This window comes from Triticum urartu, chromosome 3 (assembly GCF_003073215.2).
Source record: "Triticum urartu cultivar G1812 chromosome 3, Tu2.1, whole genome shotgun sequence".
Classification (NCBI taxonomy): domain Eukaryota; kingdom Viridiplantae; phylum Streptophyta; class Magnoliopsida; order Poales; family Poaceae; genus Triticum; species Triticum urartu.
In genome coordinates, this window is record NC_053024.1 from 178,837,384 (window position 1) to 178,857,501 (window position 20,118).

The following is a 20,118-nucleotide window of genomic DNA, read 5'->3' on the forward strand; positions in this document are numbered from 1 at the left end:
TGCTTGCATAGAATACCTTGCTGAAAACCGCTTATCATTTCCTTCTGCTCCTCGTTGGGTTCGACACTCTTACTTGTCGAAAAGGCTATGATAGATCCCCTACATGTGTGGGTCATCAAGACTCTTTTCTGGCGCCATTGCTGGGGAGTGAAGTGCCTTTAGTAGGTGGAATTTGGTAAGGAAAAATTTATAGTGTGCTGAAATTTACTGTCACTTGTTACTATGGAACATAATCCTTTGAGGGGCTTGTTCAGGGTATCTTCACCCCGACCAGTGGATCAAAGAGTTGCTCCTCAACCTACTGAACCTACTGAAAATGTTTACTTTGAAATTCCTTTGAGTATGATAGAGAAACTGCTAGCTAATCCTTTCACAGGTGATGGAACATTACATCCCGATTTGCACCTAATCTATGTGGATGAAGTTTGTGGATTATTTAAGCTTGCAGGTATGCCCAAGGATGTTATCAAGAAGAAGGTCTTCCCTTTATCTTTGAAGGGAGAAACATTGGCATGGTTTAGGCTATGTGATGATATTGGATCATGGAACTACCAACGATTGAAATTGGAATTTCATCAGAAGTTTTATCCTATGCATCTTGTTCATTATGATCGTAATTATATATATAATTTTTGGCCTCACGAAGGAGAAAGCATCGCTCAAGCTTGGGAGAGGCTTAAGTAAATGTTATATTCATGCCCCAATCATGAGCTCTCAAAATAAATGATTATTCAAAAAAAATTATGCTCGACTTTCTCTTAGTAATCGCTCCATGCTCGATACTTCTTGTACTAGATCTTTTATGATGAAGACTATTAAATTCAAATGGGATTTATTGGAAAGAATTATATGCAACTCTCAAGATTGGGACCTCGACGAAGGTAAGGAGTCAAGTATAACACCTATGTTTGATTGTGTTAAATCTTTTATGGATACCGATGCTTTCCGTGAATTTAGCACTAAATACAGACTTGACTCTGAGATAGTAGCTTCTTTCTGTGAATCCTTCACTACACATGTTGATCTCCCTAAGGATAAGTGGTTTAAATATAATCCTCCCATTGAAGTAAAAGTAGTTGCACCTATTAAAGTTGAAAAAAATACTATCACTTATAATGATCCTGTTGTTCCTACTTCTTATATTGAGAAACCACATTTCCCTGTTAGAATAAAGGATCATGCTAAAGCTTCAAATGTGGTTAACAAAAGTAATATTAAGACACCTAAACCCCCTGAGCAAATTAAAGTTGAACCTAGTGTTGCTATGGATAAAGATCTCTTGGCTGATAATATTGATGGGCATGTTATTTACTTCTGCAATGAATCTACTAGAATTGCTAGACCTGATACTAAAAATAAACATAGACCTGTTGTAGGCATGCCTGTTATTTCTGTTAAAATAGGAGATCATTGCTATCATGGCTTATGTGACATGGGTGCTAGTGCAAGTGCAATACCTCATTCCTTATACAAAGAAATTATGCATGATATTGCACCTGCTGAGATAGAAGAGATTGATGTTACAATTAAGCTTGCCAATAGAGATACTATTTCACCAGTTGGGATTGTTAGAGATGTTGAAGTCTTGTGTGGGAAAGTTAAATATCATGCTGATTTTCTTGTTCTTGGTTCCCCAAAACATGACTTTTGTCCCATTATATTTGGTAGACTCTTCTTGAATACTGTTAATGCTAAGATAGACTGCAATAAGGATATTGTTTCTGTTGGTTTAGGGGATATGTCTCATGAGTTTAATTTTGCTAAATTTCGTAGACAACCCAATGATAAAGAATTGCCTAGTAAAGATGAAATTATTGGTCTTGCTTATATTGCCGTGCCTCCTAGTGATCCTTTATAACAATATTTGCTAGACCATGAAAATGATATGTTTATGAATGAAAGAAGGGAAATAGATGAAGTATTCTTTAAACAAGGACCTATTTTGAAGCACAACTTGCCTGTTGAAATCCTAGGGGATCCTCCTCCACCTAAGGGTGATCCTGTGTTTGAGCTTAAACCTTTACCTAATACTCTTAAATATGCTTATCTTGATGAGAAAGAGATATATCCTGTTATTATTAGTGCTAACCTTTCAGAGCATGAAGAAAAGAAATTATTGAAAACTCTGAAGAAGCACCGTGCTGCTGTTGGATATACTCTTGATGATCTTTAGGGCATTAGTCCCACTCTATGCCAGCACAAAATAAAGCTAGAGAAAGACGCTAAACCAGTTGTTGATCACCAACTAAGGTTAAATCCTAAGATGAAAGAAGTGGTAAGAAAGAAATACTAAAGCTTCTGGAGGCAGGTATAATTTATCCCGTTGCTAATAGTTAGTGGGTAAGTCCTGTCCATTGTGTCCCTAAGAAGGGAGGTATTTGTTCCTAATGACAAATATGAACTGATCCCACAAAGAATTGTTACAGGTTATAGAATGGTAATTGATTTCCGCAAATTAAATAAAGCTACTAAAAAGATCAGTAACCTTTACCTTTTATTGATAAAATGCTAGAAAGACTATCCAAACATACACAATTTTGCTTTCTAGATGGTTATTCTGGTTTGTCTCAAATACCTGTGTCAAAAGAGGATCAACAAAAGACAACTTTTACTTGCCCTTTCAGTACCTTTGCTTATAGAAGTATGCCTTCTGGTTTATGCAATGCACCTGCTACTTTTCAAAGATGTATGACTGCTATATTCTCTAACTTTTGTGAAAAGATTGTTGAGGTATTCATGGATGATTTCTCTCTTTATGGGACTTCTTTTGATGATTGCTTAAGCAACCATGATCGAGTTTTGCAGAGATGTGAAGAAACTAGTCTTGTCTTGAATTGGGAGAAGTGCCACTTTATGGTTAATGAAGGTATTGTCTTAGGGCATAAAATTTCTGAAAGAGGTATTGAAGTTGATAAAGCTAAAGTTGATGCTATTGAAAAGATGTCGTGTCCCAAGGACATTAAAGGTATAAGAAGTTTCCTTGGTCATGCCGGTTTTTATAGGAGGTTCATTAAGGACTTCTCTAAAATTTCTCGGCCTTTGAATAATCTTTTACAGAAAGATGTCCCTTTTGTTTTTGATGATGACTGTGTAGAAGCATTTGAAATACTCAAGAAAGCTTTGGTTTCTGCCCCTATTGTTCAGCCTCCTGATTGGAATTTACCATTTGACATCATGTGTGATGCTAGTGATTATGCTGTAGGGGCTGTTCTAGGACAAAGAGCTGATAAGAAATTAAATGTTATCCAATATTCTAGTAAGACTCTAGCACTACAAAAAAATACACTTCCGTGATGATACGTGTTTGTCAGAGTAGGTCACGTTTTTTGTCATGGATGTACATCCATGACAAATTTATGACAGAATCAAGATAGTCATACCTGTGCTGTCGTAGAAGTGTTCCATGACATTACCAAAATTATCATCACGGAAGTGTCCACTTCCATGACGATAAATTGTGCGTCACAGAAGTGCTTTCGTCAAGGGTGACTGACACGTGGCATCCACCGTAACGGAACGCCATTAAGCTATCGGGTCGGGTTTTGGATCCGATAACCCGTTAACAGCCCCGACCAATGGGAAATTACCACGTGTAAAATTCTTATTGGCCGGACGAAACACGTGTCAGCTTGTTAGTGGGTCAGATATGCGCCTATGATATGTCGACATGTGCCACGGCCCACCACTGGCCCATTTAGCTTACAAAGCCGTCCCGTTTGACTTGGTCAAAAGTTAACGGGCTGGCCCATGAAAAGCCTGTTAACGGTCTCTTCGCAAATAGCCCATTTTATGGCCCGTTAACTCATGGCCCGTTAGGCCCTAAAGGAAATCGGCCCAACAACATCATGTGGGGTGTCGAATATAACAGCAGCCCATTTCACTTTCGGCCCATGTATGGCCCACGATGTCTTTCGACCCATATGAGGCCTTCGTATCTTTCGGCCCTTTACAGGCCCACGGTGACTCTAACCCATAATGAACAGTAATTTTCTTTATAGCCGTTAATGGCCCGTGATTTACATGGGTCGTTTCCATCCCATGTTAGCTTTCGGCCTATTGACGGCCCATACGTTCTTGGGCTCCTTATCGGCCCTCGATTACTTCCGGCCCGTTACTGGCCTGTTCCCCTAATGGACCAAATTCGGCCCATGGCAAGAGTCGGCCCGTTACTGGCTTGTTCCCCTAATGGGCCAAATTCGGCCCATGGCAAGAGTCGGCCCGTTACTCGCCTGTTACCCTAATAGGCCAAATTCGGCCCATGGAAAGAGTCGGCCCGTCTCTGGCCTGTTGACCGATTGCGCCGTTTCTAGCCCGTCCTATATTCTGGCCCATTAACGACCCGTTATGCCTGTGACAGAATTAAGCCTTTGCTGTCCTACGGCCAGTTAACGGCGTGTTACCGTGCTGGGCCGATACCAATTACGCCCGATTACGGCCCATGTAGACCCATTTATCCGACGGCCCGTGGCCCACCGATTACAGGCCCATTTATCGACGGCCCGTAGGAGACCCATGGATCCTACGGCCTGTATATGGCCCATGGTAGTTGTGGCCACTAGAAAACCAGGGAAAAAGAAGAGTAGGAAATAAATAAGGCCGAAACTAACGCTAGGCTATTAAGGCGATTGCATAGAGTACATCCACTCGGCATCAAAGATCGCCCCCAGTGCAAATATAGGGAACACCCTAGACTATACAAAAATGGCTTGCTGTTTTCTTCAGTCGGTGGCTGCACGTTAAGAATAAATTTTGTATCGCACCAAAACAAATTACAACTATATAACAAAAGGAAGGTTGGCATAAAACTTAACAGTCTAGCAGATAAATGCACCACCAGATGTTCAGAAGCTCAGTTCATTTGACCTAACTGTTACGTTTTCATGTTGTATTGTCCGATGGAGCACCATAACCCTCGCCTTCATTTCCCCTAGGCTCCTGAACAACATAGCAAATGTCTTATAGTCTAGTTTCAAAACCATGCATATCTTGACAACACTGAGCAATGTTTCTCCTTGTTTCAGAAAGGGTCTCTGTTAGGGAATGGATTTGTGTCTGGAGCGCAGATACAACATTGCTTTGAGCTTGCATATCTTGATCATGAGGCAGTTTGGATGATATTGCCTTAACAACCAACCCAGTATTACACAGCAACGTGCTTTTGGCACTGTTAGTGGACAGGTACTGACCCACTGCAGCAAGAGCTGACATTGCGGTTATAGTTGCCTCGCCACCTTCAGAAGGTGGTGGTTCCATCATTTTTTCCATAGCTCGCTGAAAAGTTGAGGTTTTACATTAGTAGTACCAGAACAGAAGATATTAAGGAGGCAGAAAAACCAAAACAAATAGCTTTGGTCTATATGTAGAACTTATTCTGGTGAACCGATGTAAAATATTAGTTGTATTTCATTGCAAAGTACATAATAAAACCAGGTTCCAAACATATGACCATGTACCATCGCTAATGTATTGTCTATTTCTTCACATTGTATTGAGGGCTAAGGATAAAGAGACGAAGTTTATAATACGGTAAGCATAGTACGACATCATTCATATCACAAAACAACTGAGAACAGACAAGCAGGCAATTGTAACATTGTGTGGGTAAGTCCAGCACGGAACTAGATTACGGGCGAAGATCAAAGGATCATCACTCCTTTCTTTTAAACCTTGTAAGGTGCAATGATACGCTAAGAAAATTGTGTATAAAATTGAAAAGAGTAATAGACATTGGCTGTAAACCATGCAGTTCAAGGCACAAGTCAAAGTAAGTAGTAGTTAAAAGGCATGAGGATTAAGGACTTACAACAGCGGCTTTGACTTGTGTAGTCATGCCCTTCTTCTTGCTGGTGTGACAGTCCTTGAAGATTTCCACAACATTTGGTTCAGGTACTTTTTGGTCCTTGCGGGCTTTCCTCTGCATTTCGAACAACTCAATATAGATCTGATAATATGGTCCAACGAAAAGAGTGAATCAACAGCTAATTACAAGAGCCTCGCAGTGTGCAATATAGCTACAAGATCCTGTCGTCTATTGGAATTTCACTTTCATACGTTTGGCCTTATTCTTTGAAGAGTTCACCTACAAGAAGATAAATTTGTGTGGAACATGCGTAAATAGGACTTCAACATGTGATCTGATCACATATATATAATGTACCTGATACTTCGGATCAGACCAGTGTTTAACAAGGCCCCTCCAGTCTTCATCCGATATATTTTCCACTGGAGATGTTTGGGAAAGTTCACTGTTAGCCTTGCCTTCAAAGTGAGTTTTCCTCAAGTTATATCGATAGTGTCGCAGAGCAGACTTGAAAACATGGGTGCAAGCTTGTCTGGTTGCATCATCTTGGCTATCCAACTTGAACCTCATCCGTAGAAAATTATGGGAGTCTCATTATCAGCAACCTAGAAAGTGTGGGACAGAGCAAGACGATATTACTAGTTTCCATACATAACCATACTTACAGATAAATGGTCGAGGAAGGTGTTGAACTGGGTTTCATCTTTGTCATTCCTGTACTGAATCCATGTTGGGAGGATACATACATGACACCTAACGGCAACTACTGCCTCTGATACTAACTTGGCTGACTCTGTAGCATCACGTGGCCTTTTTAAACCTGCCTCAAAACGGATCTCCATTCTTCCTCCTCTAGATTTAGTTAACCTATCGAGCATTATCCCTGATGTTTGTTTCCTCTTGCGCCTAGGTGCTAGTCCAACAACGAACATAGGAAGTGTTAGTGTACATCAAACTGTGAGACTACATATAAAGAAGCATGCAACTGTAACTTGACTCCAGCAACTACCTTCTTGCTGTTGAAGCTCACAAGGTTCATATGATATTGCCAACTCGTCTTGTGTCAAGAGTGCTTGGGAAGTAGTGTCAGGTGGCAAGGGAGCTTGGGAACATGCAGCTAGCTCAGTTGACGCACGAATAAGTCGTGTAGCTGGTAGTGCTGTGGTAGGTGTTGCAAGAACTAGGGATGTCTCTGCTTGTTTGGTGGCAGCTATTTGTTTATGTTTGGCTTTTTTTGCAACTCGTGTAGCATGGGATGCCGTGTTTGTAGAATTTTCCGCTGGACTTTGACCTTCTATTGCACCATCAGTACCAGCAGAATCTGCAGGATTCATCCGCTTCTCATTCCATGCCATTCTGTGTTTCTTCATCTTTCTTTGTGCCATGTTAAGTCAAGCCGACAAGAAAAATGAATAACAATTTAGTTCTTCAGAACAAATTGATACGTGATGCAGACGAACTGAACTTTGATGTTAGACAATCACATGATAGGAGGATGTAATATGTATGAAAAACAGGACAGAAGAGATAACCAGAACTATGATGTGGAAACTAAGAAGAAGACATTTCACCAAATTAGAAGCAATGCAATGGAAGGTAGACACCATATGAAAGATGCTACAAATATCGCTCTGCCAAGTTAACAGTGTCTCATCATAAATGGCGTTTAAACAAATGTGAAGCAGTACAAGAAATAAATCATATGCAAGATGCAAACAACATCACACTACCATGTTAGAGGTTTCTTGTTATTAGTGCCATTGCATATTCACAGCTTATGATGTGTAAACTAAGGAGAAGGCATTTCAACAAATTAGAAGCAATGAAAGCTAGACACCATATGAAAGATGCAACGAATATCACTCTACCAAGTTAAAATTGTCTCGTCATAAGTGCCATTTCAACAAATTAGTAGTACAAGCTAGAAAATAATGTGAGATGTAACCTATATCACACTCCGAAGTCAAACGTGTCTTATGATAAGTGATTGTTGCAGGTTACGCAACAGTAGTAATTTGATGTAAGAACATGGTGTGATAGACAGATATTGTATGTTCTAGAAACAGGAACACGTGTCTTATTCAAGTATAATGTGTAAAGTAAGCAGATGGAATTCAACAAAATTAGAAGCAATACAAGCTAGACATCACACATAACATGCAACCACATATAACAGTGCCAAGTTAGAGGGAGCACCGGTGATGCTGCACTAGGGGAGACGTGCTCATCATAAACACAGCTTTGTTGAGTGTCTATGCATGTGTTGTCTTGGAAATGTTCTTGGGGGTGTGGAGGAGTAGAAACTGTAGAGGCCCTCCGTTCGGAAGGAGCACCTTTATCCGCTGCCTTGCTAACTTCCTTCCGCTTTATTGATTTTGAATTGTCAAGTAAAACCGACAAGAAAAAGCAATAAAATTTTCTCTTTAGAACTCATTCATGCATGATACTAACAATCACTACTTTGATGTAAGGCAAACACATGATACCAGGATGGAATATGTACAAAAAACAAGACGGCATGGCATGTTCACAACCGTTTGTGTAAACTAAGCAGAAACCATTCCAGCAAATAAGAAGCAATGCAAGCTACACACCACATGAAAGATGCAAACAATATGACTCTACCAAGTTAAAAGCGTCCCATCATAAATGGAATTTCAACAAATTAGAAGCAGCGCATGCTATAAATCATATGAAAGATGCAACTAGTATCGCACTACATATACTAAAGGTGTCTCGTCATGTTGATAGATGCGGGATACAAAAAAACAATAGTTTTATGTAAGGACATGCTTAATTGACAGATGTACTATGTACTAAATAGAGGAAGGCATGTCACATTAACAGGTATAATGTTTAAGCTAAGCAGACTAGCACATGCAGTTTAACCAGATTGGAAGAATTACAATCTAGACACCATATGCAACATGCAACCATATATCATGCTGCCAAGTTAGAGCAAGAACCTGCGATGCTAGTGTAGGGGAAATGATGTAATCAACTACAGAGCTACGTTCACTATCTTCATCTAGCATTTCTGTTTCTTGAGAATCATGTCGGGAGGCTGACGCTGCATTCTTTAAATGAGGAGTAGTCCCCTTTCCTACCTTCCTCATCATAAGTGATGATGAGGGATACACAAGAACATTAGTTTGATGTAAGAACATGGTTAATACACAGATGTACTAGTATGTACCAAAAACAGAAAGGCATGTCATATTCAAAGGAATAATGTGTAAGCTAAGAAGATGCAATTTAACCAAATTGGAAGCAATACAAGCTAGACATCCGGCTGGAGTGGTGAGCATGATCATCTAGGACCTGAGATCCTGGTGGGAGGCGGGCTGCTTCACCACCATCGCAGCTTTTTAGTTGGCTTCTAGGTGATGCCTATCTTTGCTGGGCTTGTCACTGGCTCGGCCAGTGCCCTGACTAGCTATTTGTCTTCTGGTGCTCACGGGATGGTGGTTCATGTAAAAAACATATCTTTCCTTATCTTACAGACTTCGGCCTTTAGAATACAAGCTAGACACCATATGGAACATGCAACCACATATGACACTTCGAAGTTAAAGCAAGCACCTGGGATGGTGGTTCATTGCGAGCGAGGTCATCAACTCCAGAGCTACGTTTACCGTCTCCATTTGCTGACACTTCACCCTTTATAGCGTTGTAACGTGTCTTGCCTACCCACATACGAAGCTAGAGCAACTTCTCTCTTTTCTTTTTGGCTTCTCTTATGGCAGCAGAGTCTAAAATACCCTTGCATAAAAACACAATAGTGAGAGTAAGGGTGCAGTGTGTGCAGAACTAGTGCACTGTAAAAGTAGCAGATAGCAGGTGGCTGAAAAATAAATGACAGGAGACATATGATAGCTCTACAACATTGCATGGCAAACAAAATTAGATTCTACTCCGTATGATTTTGTAATATATGAGCACAGGAAATGCAGGTACTCCTCCAGCACACCACCACATGTGGTCATATCTAAGATAACAGTCCACTGAAAATAAATAGGTCAGTCGATTTTTTTAATGAACCGTCCGATCTATAAGGAACGGGCAGATGGCCTTCGTCTACCTCCCGCCAGTCATGGTTTACGATCTTTCTCGAACCGCCAGCGACCACCAGCCTAGACACCTGCCTCCGCCGCCCGCCCTCCCATCGACCTCACACCACCGCCGTGCTTGGCAGCGCCCCCAGGCCATCCCTTTAATCCCGGCCGACCTCCAGATCGGGCGCCAGTAGCTCTAGGCCGCACACGCCCCTAAAATAAACACCAAGGCGCTGCCTCCCCGGCGTAATAGGCGTACTAGCGCCTGTTATGCCGGGGAATGCTTCCGTTAATTGGGAATCAACTGGCCAGAAATTGAAATTCAGGGGGGCGACGGACCTCTAGCTAAGGTGAAATAGTATATGAGGAGAAACCTTGTGCATCGCAAGTTACTAGGAACATCTAGTATCAAGAAGAAGCGGTCAACTAGTGTCTTCTGTGGGATGAATACCGTGCAAGCAGAGACGTAAGATTTTCACGAATAAGGGAAGAGGAGTACCTTTTTCGGTTGCCAGTGTGGTCACCTCCACATGTCGCGTCGATCTTCTTCTTTTTATCAGGGAAACTGATGTTCTGGAGGGTGCAGGCTTGGACGAACCCATGGCCAAATTGTTGACTATGTTGCCATGGTCGTATGTCGGTGAAGGGGAAGCAGATCCGAGGCGGCGAAGGACGGCGTAGCAGGAACAGCTCCGGTGCGGTGGAGGGTGGCGAAGTTGGAGCAGCAGTGGTGAGGCGCAGGACGGCGTGGTTGAACTGGCTCGGGTATCGACGGCTCGGCCTCGGCTTCAACTACTTGCCGTGGAGGGCGTTGCAGTTGAGGTTGCGGTGGACGACGACGTCGGGGTATCGGCTCCGGCGTGATGGAGGAGGGCGGCGGTTGATGGGTGGGATGGGGTGGCGGACGGAGGACTCTGGGGTTTCGCGACTGGTGGAGAGGTAGTTTTGGCGCGCACGGAGTACAAATGGGGAATCGGACGGGTGGGGGGAACCATGTTTCGGTCTGGGACACGCTTGTTTTTGGCTTTTTTGAACAGAAGATGGGACGCGCTTGTTTGAAATTTGGGGAAAGTACAAACTTTGCCCCCTCTTAAATTTTGGACCTACTGCGGGTCGGGGGTAGGATGGTAATCCCAGGTGTCCCAAATAGTGGGTGGGAGCGATTTCGGCCGCGGCATGTCTGCTTAGGCGGCCATTGTTTATGAATGTTTTTCGGATGCGGTTGCGTGGCGTCTGGATGAAGCTACAAACCTACCCCGGATTAGACCTTTGGATGTCGGGCCGGTAGGTTTCACGGATTGGAGTTATTAGAAATGTAATTTCCTTGTACTACCAAACATTGGTCTCACGCGGTTTCGGGCGAGTAGAGGCTCTTTTGGCGCTTCGTTCGAAATTTCGAAACACAAGCATTCACGTTTAGAGTACTCTTGAACTATTAGGATTGACCTAAATAGACAACGTTATATTTGACCTTGTATGTTTGAAAACCTCATTAAATTATCCACTTCTTTTTGAAATTTTAACACTTGAAAATCCTATAACTACGATTATTTTGGAATGGAGGAGCTAAATTTGAATCTATTTTGTACACGGCCACATATTCTATTATGTACAAAATCAGAGCAAAGATTGGTGCCCCCATAATTTAGGTATGGTTTACAATGCCATGATATCGAATTCAAATAATTGAATGGAGTTCATGTTGAATTTGATTTTTTTAAACCACCTTAAGTTGAATTCAAATGTATGCTAGTTCATAGGTAGCTATTTATATTGTCCATTGTGTAACTTTCGTATGTATAATGTGCTTTACACACACAACATGAACTATACTCACGTTTATTTTTGATTGCTAAAGCGATGCATTATCTGGACTTCAAAATACTAACTATGTGGATCAATTGTGTCGAATAATAACATAGACATCCTCAAATTCGATAGAATCTAGATGTCTATTGGATCAATGACCGCTCCTTACGCGAATTGCAAATATCATGATCCCATCCTAATATTTGGATACAATTTATATATTTAATCAATGTGTAGAGCAGTCTTTTACGTGTAGTTTCACTCTCCATCGGTGGTCTCTCACACATGCTCACACACTCTCTCCCGAGGTGTCTTTCTCGCACACATGCTCTAGATATAACCCTCCCTCCCTCTCGTAACCATTTACAACTATTTCCACTAACCTTTATCACAAGCACTCTTCCTCTCGCAAACATACACACGCACAATCCTCATCGACCCTTTCTATATACATGAACCTGCCTACGTGTCTCATGTACGCACATTATCTTTACGCCTGTCTCTCATGCATTGTCTCACACCACTCTTCCTAATCGATGAGTATGATTCTAGCAGAGCATTCTGTAGGATGCCCCTTAAAGTTAGGTTGGATGAATAGTAATATCAGAGATAAAGGGGTTACCTTAGTCCGAGAACCTAGGGTTACAAATCCTAGCCGGCGTTGTCAGTGGACACAGAGTCCTTAACAATTCTGCTATCTTTGTCTTGTACGACTAGTCATCCATGGGTCTTCCTAAATGCGTCATGGGCCGACCAATGTGGCGCAGGACGGAACCGAACGAAGGGCCTCACCTCGACCCACCGGACCTCACACGGTGACACACCCTCTGCCCCCACGTCTCATTATCTTCTCACACCCACACATAAAAACACAAACACCACACACACAGAAAATTTCTCCTGGTGTCTCTATTCCCTCCCCCCTTGCATATACACACTCAAGGGAATGGAATCTCTTGACGTGATGTCATATTTGTCTCTCTCTCTAGACCACTCTCATTTCTCGTGCTATCTCTCCCCCCCCCCCCCCGTCGGCCCCTCTATCCATGCCTCTCTCGAATACGTAATACACACATATACCTCGCTAGGCCCCGCCAAATGCATCAACTACACATTCACACATGTTACATCACGTACCCCATTGATCTAAAAAGCCCTCTCTTCATGTTTATTTCGCATACAACATTCCTTTTGAATAAAGTGTGGCCAAAAAATTATTTTAGAGTTTCTACATATATACAACATTAGAAAGTTATATGGAGGAGTACGAACGCTAATTTGGATTGCATGGTGCCCACAATGATATTTATTCCGCACTTCGAATTTGTATATTTTTATACTATATACAAAGTTAGTCATAATAAAGAGAAACGAAGAGCATCTCTCTCTCCATTGCATACCGTCCTTGTACGCCCCTTTCACGTATGCACACAAAACTATCTCCAGATCCTCTAAAAGTAAGCCCCCAGAAAATTCACGCATGTTTCATCTTTCTCTCGTGATATATGCAATGACGATCATTATATTTGAAGCGAAAGCACGATACGTACATTGGACTTCAGAATCCACTCATTACGGTCACCATTTACGTTTAGTGGTTATTATACAGTCACGGGCTCACCGTACAACTCTGTATTTGCTCATGACATGACTAGTTGACCAGTTAAACGCTCCACGTGGCACCTCTAGTGTTGCATCACATTATCTCACGACCATCGTGCCCACCTGTCGACTTGTATCTACTCTACATCTACACTCTTATAAAATACATAAAATACACTCTTATAAAAAACAGAGTTGGTGATGATGGTGTGCCTGCCATCCTGCAATATAGGTCGTCCGATTTATATCTGACGGATAGGAAAGAAACTATGGCAATTTTGCAAAAAGGTACCCACACACCTCTCCACATTTGCAAATAAGGCCTTCCCTCGTTCATCCTTTTCTCTCACAAGATAAACAAGTCATACAAATGCATCTTGATGTTACGTGCAACGCACGGGCATCTTGCTAGTAAGAATGAAAACAAACGACAAAAAAATATTTGGACGGTGGTTCGAAGTCATGACCACGGGCACAACGGACAAGGTGGCCTTGTATTGGTATGCTGAGCCGTCTGTTTTAACACACAGGAGCTGGTGTGGTGATTATACACACACGCACGCATGCACACGAACTGCATCCATGCAACACATGCACCCACGCACGCACACAACACTCGCACGTACACATGCAGCCACGCACGCATGCAACACTCACACGCATGCACACACGCATGCATGCACACACCAGTACACCACACGACCAACACACACTCTCACGCTCAAGAGCTCAACCTACACGTGCATGCGCACACATCAGGCCCTGACAGACACACATACACAACCAGGTGATTCCCGCGCACGGGTTCGAGACTTGTCGCGCCTGCGTAAATTTGTGTTTATCTGACCTTTTGCCTATGCGAACTGATAGGTGGGACCCACAAGGAATGTGGTCAATTTAACTAGTCAACATGGCGCCATGCAGACTATTTGGCCGGTCAACAGAGTGCAATCCGATGCTCAACTGTGAGCAAGTGACCGTATAATCACCGCAAAACGTATATAGTGACCGTAATCAGCTTATTCTGAAGTTCGATGATCGTATTACGCTTTTCTCTCTGTAGGCCCTCCAAAACTACATCTCTACACGTTCTCGCATGTTACATCTAACAACTATGCAATACAACACTACTACTACGCTCTAACACAATAAATCATATGTGTTTTTAGTTTTACTAGATATCACATTGTTACTTATAATTATACAGTTTGCATACATTAAAATTGCCTTTGAAATGTATGGCCAGTATCATCTACCGCGCGGGAAAAATTCCGCCCTTTCCTGTTTAATCGGGTTCGTATCGATGGATCGTGCGAAACAGCAAAACTATAGTACTATACAGTACAAGTGACAGTTCACTCGGCCGTTGTGTCGTCTACTCCTCCGTCGTAAGAGTGGAGCGCTCGCTTTCATAAATCTTCTAGTCCCTTTCGCCGACATGTGGGACATCAAGCTACCGGGTCCATGTGCCATACTGGAATACAGTGCAGAGCAGCCGGGGTGAAGCACCCCAGACTTGGCGCCACTGTAGTAATGATCAATGAGGCGTCAAATCACAAAGTTGCACCTTTCCCGTAGTTAAGTTGGAGGGCGAAGCAACCATCATTTCACTCGTTGCTGAATCCGCTTCTCCCTCATCTTCTTCAGCTTAACCACGTGTTGCTTCTTCCATTGTTCTGCCTCATGTGGGACGCGGATCGGCTTGGTAAAGCACTGACACGTGGGACCGCATGTTAGCAAACCACGAGGACAACGTCCTTCGAAAATAAGAAGCCTAATCCTTGACTTACAAAGGGCTACATAGCTGCTACATATACTTTCCATCTAATCTATATATGCCCCCCTGATTTTTAGGTGGGGTGGGCCTAATCCTCTCCTTTAATCCAATCAAATAGTCCCACATCACATCAGTACATAACTTTACGTAAACCATTACGTGGATGTAGCATTGCTCAAATAAGAAACCTCCCCTGCCATCCGCGCAGCAAAATCACCTCCTTTTTACTAATCTTGATTCTATAATTTTTTAGATCAATATAATTGAGATTTGTATAGATAGCACACAGGAGCAAAACCAAGTGGTACGGTTAAGGGCATCCACAATGTGTAGCCAAATGTGAAAATAGCTTTTGGCATCATGGGCACCATTGTGGACGGTGTTGCCAAAGCCAAAAAGATGGAACCGAAGCTCCCTGATTGATTGATTGAAGGAATAGAAAAATGCAACATCTCTCCTCTTTCTCCCATGCTTGGACGCATGTAGTACAGTATACAGCACATAGTCTACTCCCCTGTCCCTTCTATCACAAATCACAACGCAGTGAGGTGTCAAATCACAAAAGCACGGACAAAGCAACCATCATTTCACTCTTCGCTGACTCCGCTTCTCCATCGTCTTCTTTGAGAAACCATCTCACCGCACTAGTACTCCTAGTAGTACTCCCTCCGGTCCTTTTTTGTCTGCGCCTAAGAAAATTTTGTTTTCCCCGCAATGCTCTACGCATTGGCATTTTTTCACTACTCTTTCCAACCGGGCCCTCCATCCCTTTCCACCGCATGTGTGCCTGAAGTAATCCCATCTCTCTTTCCCATGTGCTTCGCATCTTCCCAAGGCAGAGAGAGCTCCTTGCATGCAGAAACAGGAGAGAGAGCGAGAGGTGCATGCGTGCAGAGAGATGGACAGGGGGGAGAGAGACGACATGCATGCATGCGGAAGTGAGAAGGTTGGTTTGCATGGCAGTGCTTCAATCAAGCGATGAGGAGTGAGATGGTTAGCTCTTTGGTCTTTGGAGAAAAAATATGCATTAATTGACATGTGAAACGAGGATTTGTATCGATTAAATCCCGCGAAGGAAAACCCCGCCTTTCTTTTTTAACACTAGTACTCCTAGTACGTACGTACTTATCCTGTTTGGGTCTAGGCCTTGCATTGCCAAACTTCACCACACATTTTTGCCAAGCTTGCCTAAAGTTTTCAAAATGAGAAGGAGGTACACTTGCGCACGGCTGTCGCGGTCGCACCACACCCTCACACGGTCGCTCCTGCACGCCGTGGTCGCACTGCACCCTCACACAGTCGCTCCTGCATGCCGCAAACCCAACCAAGGGAATGCACCCTCACTGACACGTGCTGTCTCATGTGAACAAACCAAACTCAGCCATCCTATCGCTGACACATAATTTTCGTTCATAGATTATGTTTATCCAACCGCATGTTGGGGAGTATTCGTACGGCCCATGTGGTGGTCTGTTGGGGAAGAAGAAGAGGTGAGGAAGAAGGAAAGAAGGGTTAGGAGATGTAGGATATTCATCCAACTGCCTGAAATGGTAGACTAACAAGTCAGGCGACTTGCATAACAAATATATGTTTTTACACAGCAAAAGATCCATAAAAAAAACAACATAAAGAAAAACTATCACTGCTCGTGGAAAAAGACGGCCTCGTTGTCTTTGGCTGCCGGCGCGAACCAGCTGTCGCTGCCGACGTGTGTCTCCGCACGGTGGTTGTCCTCGGCCTCCAGCTACTCATTCAAGCGGAGCGTGTGGGTGCTCTGCATGGATGAGAGCACAGCCCGGTTCAAGTCGACGACGTCCGGTTCTGCCTGCAGGAGGGCCTCGATGGCAGCAGCATCCGCACGCTCCGTGTCGAGTCGAGCCTCCGCCGCCCGGTTCAAGTCCAGGACGTGCGGTTCCGCCTGCAGGAGGGCATCAATGAGAGCGGCATCCGCGCGCTCTGCGTCGAGTCGAGCCTCTGCCGCCCGGTTCAAGTCCAGGACGTCCGGTTCCGCCTGCAGGAGGGCCTCGATGGCAGTGGCATCCATGCACTCCGCCTCAAGTTGAGCCTCCTCCGCCCGGTTCACATCCACGATATCCGGTTCCGCCTGCAGGAGAGCCTCGATGGCAGCCGCATGCGCGCGCTCCGCATCGAGTTGAGCCTCTGCCTCCCGGTCATCCTTTAGTATCGCCATGCTGCACCGCTGGTCCGCCTACACCATGGGGGACTCGGACGCCGGCACGAAGTCCACATCCATCGTCTCATACCCTTCAGGGGCCTTCTACGCCATGACCTCTGCCATGAACATTGGATTGGCTTCCTCCTCCTCGTAGCTTGGCTCCAGAGAACTCGGGGATTGGCCCGCCGCAAAGAGAGCTTGGGAACGGAGGTCTGTGGCACCGACCGCCGCCGCGATTTCTACGTAGCGCTCCGGCGTCAGCATCTTGTAGTAAGTGATCTTGCGGCGCACCATGGCTTTCCGGTGAACTAGGGGACGCTTGATGCGGGCTAGGGGATCGAAAGGTGGAGGAATGGGCTAGAGATTTGGTGTGGTTTTAGGGCAGTGGCTGGCGTAGGTCGAGCAGCGAAGGTTCTGGTGTGAATAGTGGTTCCGGTGACGACCGGTCAATCGGTTTTGACTGTACATCGCTCTTGTCGCGTTCGGGTTGCAGCCCGGCATGCTGGACCCTCCATGTCGCTCACCAAATGGAACGCGCTTCGTCTTGCGTTTTTGCTCGCTTGTGGGACCGCAGTTGAGAGCAAACCGACATCCCTCCCCCTCCCCCGCCCGCGTCATTTATTATACCACCACTCCCTCCATTTTATGTGGAGTAAATAAAAACAGAGGGAGTATACTATGGATGAGGATCCCCTGACGTGGCCGAACCCATTGAGTAACTGACATGCGGGGCCTAGCAAGCATGGGGTCCGCCAGTAAGTGACCGAAAGGGAGGGTAAGGCGGGGATACCTACGTCAGAGGATCCACTTCCACTATACTACTTTGACCAAATGTTAGAGTAATAATATGTGACATGCAACTTACACAAATGTTAGAGTAATAATATATCGCATGCAACTTACACAAAGCATACAGGGTCTAATGCGTTTTTCGAGGCTAACTTTGACCAAATGTTAGAGTAATAACATATGACATGCAACTTACACAAAGCATACGGTCCAATTCGTATGTGAAAGGAGTTTCCAATGATATAATTTTCACATTATACATCTAATGTACTATTAATCTTGTCAATAGTCAAATTGGAAACCATCTCGAGTACAAATCTAGGAGTACGTATGAATCTAACAATATTGATTGGGCGTTGTTGAATGTTGATACCTTTTTGATCAAAGTAGAGATATTTTGACTACACATAAAACTTATATGTAAACTAGAAAGGATAGGAGGGAGTATATTGTACGTTCGAAAACGAAACGAACATTGAATACCCTTTATATATGATTTGCGGATGCTATGATCACCGGTTCAAAAGTTTGAATCCGCCTTAGGTATCATGTGCCCCCACTAGTTCCCTCTCAATTTAATCTCGAGGTCCGGAGATCTATTGAAAGAGGACTAGGGCTGGTACATGCGCATGATACTCGGCGGAATGTTCAAGTGAGGCATGCGGGAGGATGGACTCGACTGGAGGGCGACATGATCGATGGAGAAGAGGGTTGGAGAGGAATGAGAAATAAGTAAACGCCACATGATTATACTTGAACGACTCAAAAAAAACAATAAGTTGTCTCGCTTGGCCTACATAGTGAAAGGCCTAATGCGCAACACGGAGCATTGACACTCGAATATGGCCGGGAAAATAGGGAAACCGACATGTGGGGCAGACTAGTCCAATGGAGGAGCTAGCCCACGACCTCCTCGCCACCGACAACCGTTCATGTGGGTCGTTGGGGCCAACAACGGGGCACAGATCCATCACCGCCTCTGGACACGGCGACCGCGGTGAGCGACACGCTCATATCGTAGCTAGACACGGTCGGTTTCAGTGTGCCCAAGGTTGTTAGTGTTGGGTGGTGTTAGTGTTGTGGCACGACCAACGGTATGTTTGGTTTGTGCCCAAGGTTGCCCCATCAAAGCATTGGGTAGCCAAAATTTTGGTTGAGGTATTGGTTGCCCATGATTTGGTCGACATTGGCAAGAAAAATGAACTAGAGTTGGCTAGAGTTCATTGGCATGCCAAAGAAATGGCAACCATCGACCAATCTTTGGGTCATGACCAAAATTTTGGTTGAGGTATTGGTTGCCCATGATTTGGCCAACATTGGCAAGAAAAATGAACTAGAGTTGGCTAGAGTTCATTGGCATGCCAAAAAAATGGCAACCATCCAAACGAAGACCAATCTTTGGGTCATGACCAAAATTTTGGTAAGGTGCACTTTGGCCACAATCCAAACACACCCCAACACCCGGCTCGTCGAGGATGCACGGGGCACCGCGACGCGTCCGCGGAGTGGTGTAGCGCAGCCAACTGCATCCTCTGGACCTGAGACCATGCCGGGTCATCTTGCTTTTTCGATGACATGCGAGGATCGCATGTGAGCAAAGGGCATCTCCAACGTTGCCATGACTGCAGCTGACTACCCTGGCACACCAAAACCCTCATCCCTCGCGCCGTCGCGCGGTGCGTTCCCAGCCGGCGCCAGCTGCCCGCATTCATGCCGTCCGTTCGTATGTCGTTGTTAAGAGGTTTGGTGCCTGAGGAACCAACTCCGGTGACTTAATGACGCACCCGGACGCTTGGCCTCACCGGAATGCGCTACTTAAAGCGGCAACGCCCAGCTAACCTCCACACCATAGCGCATCGTCCTCCTACCTGGCACCACATCCGCCATGGCCGCAAGTGCGAACGCTCTGCAGGAGAGCTTGTCTTCGGTGATGAACCTCGAGGTCGCCGCCCTCGCTCAAGTTGCCTCTCGTGACGCAATAGCGGTGTAGCCGGACGCGGACGCAACCGCACAAGCGGTGGCCACGCTGGCGGCCGTCGACGGGAGCACCGTCAGCCACGCATCCTACTTGCCGCCGTTCAACGTCCGGCACCTCCGAGGTTGGGGACTC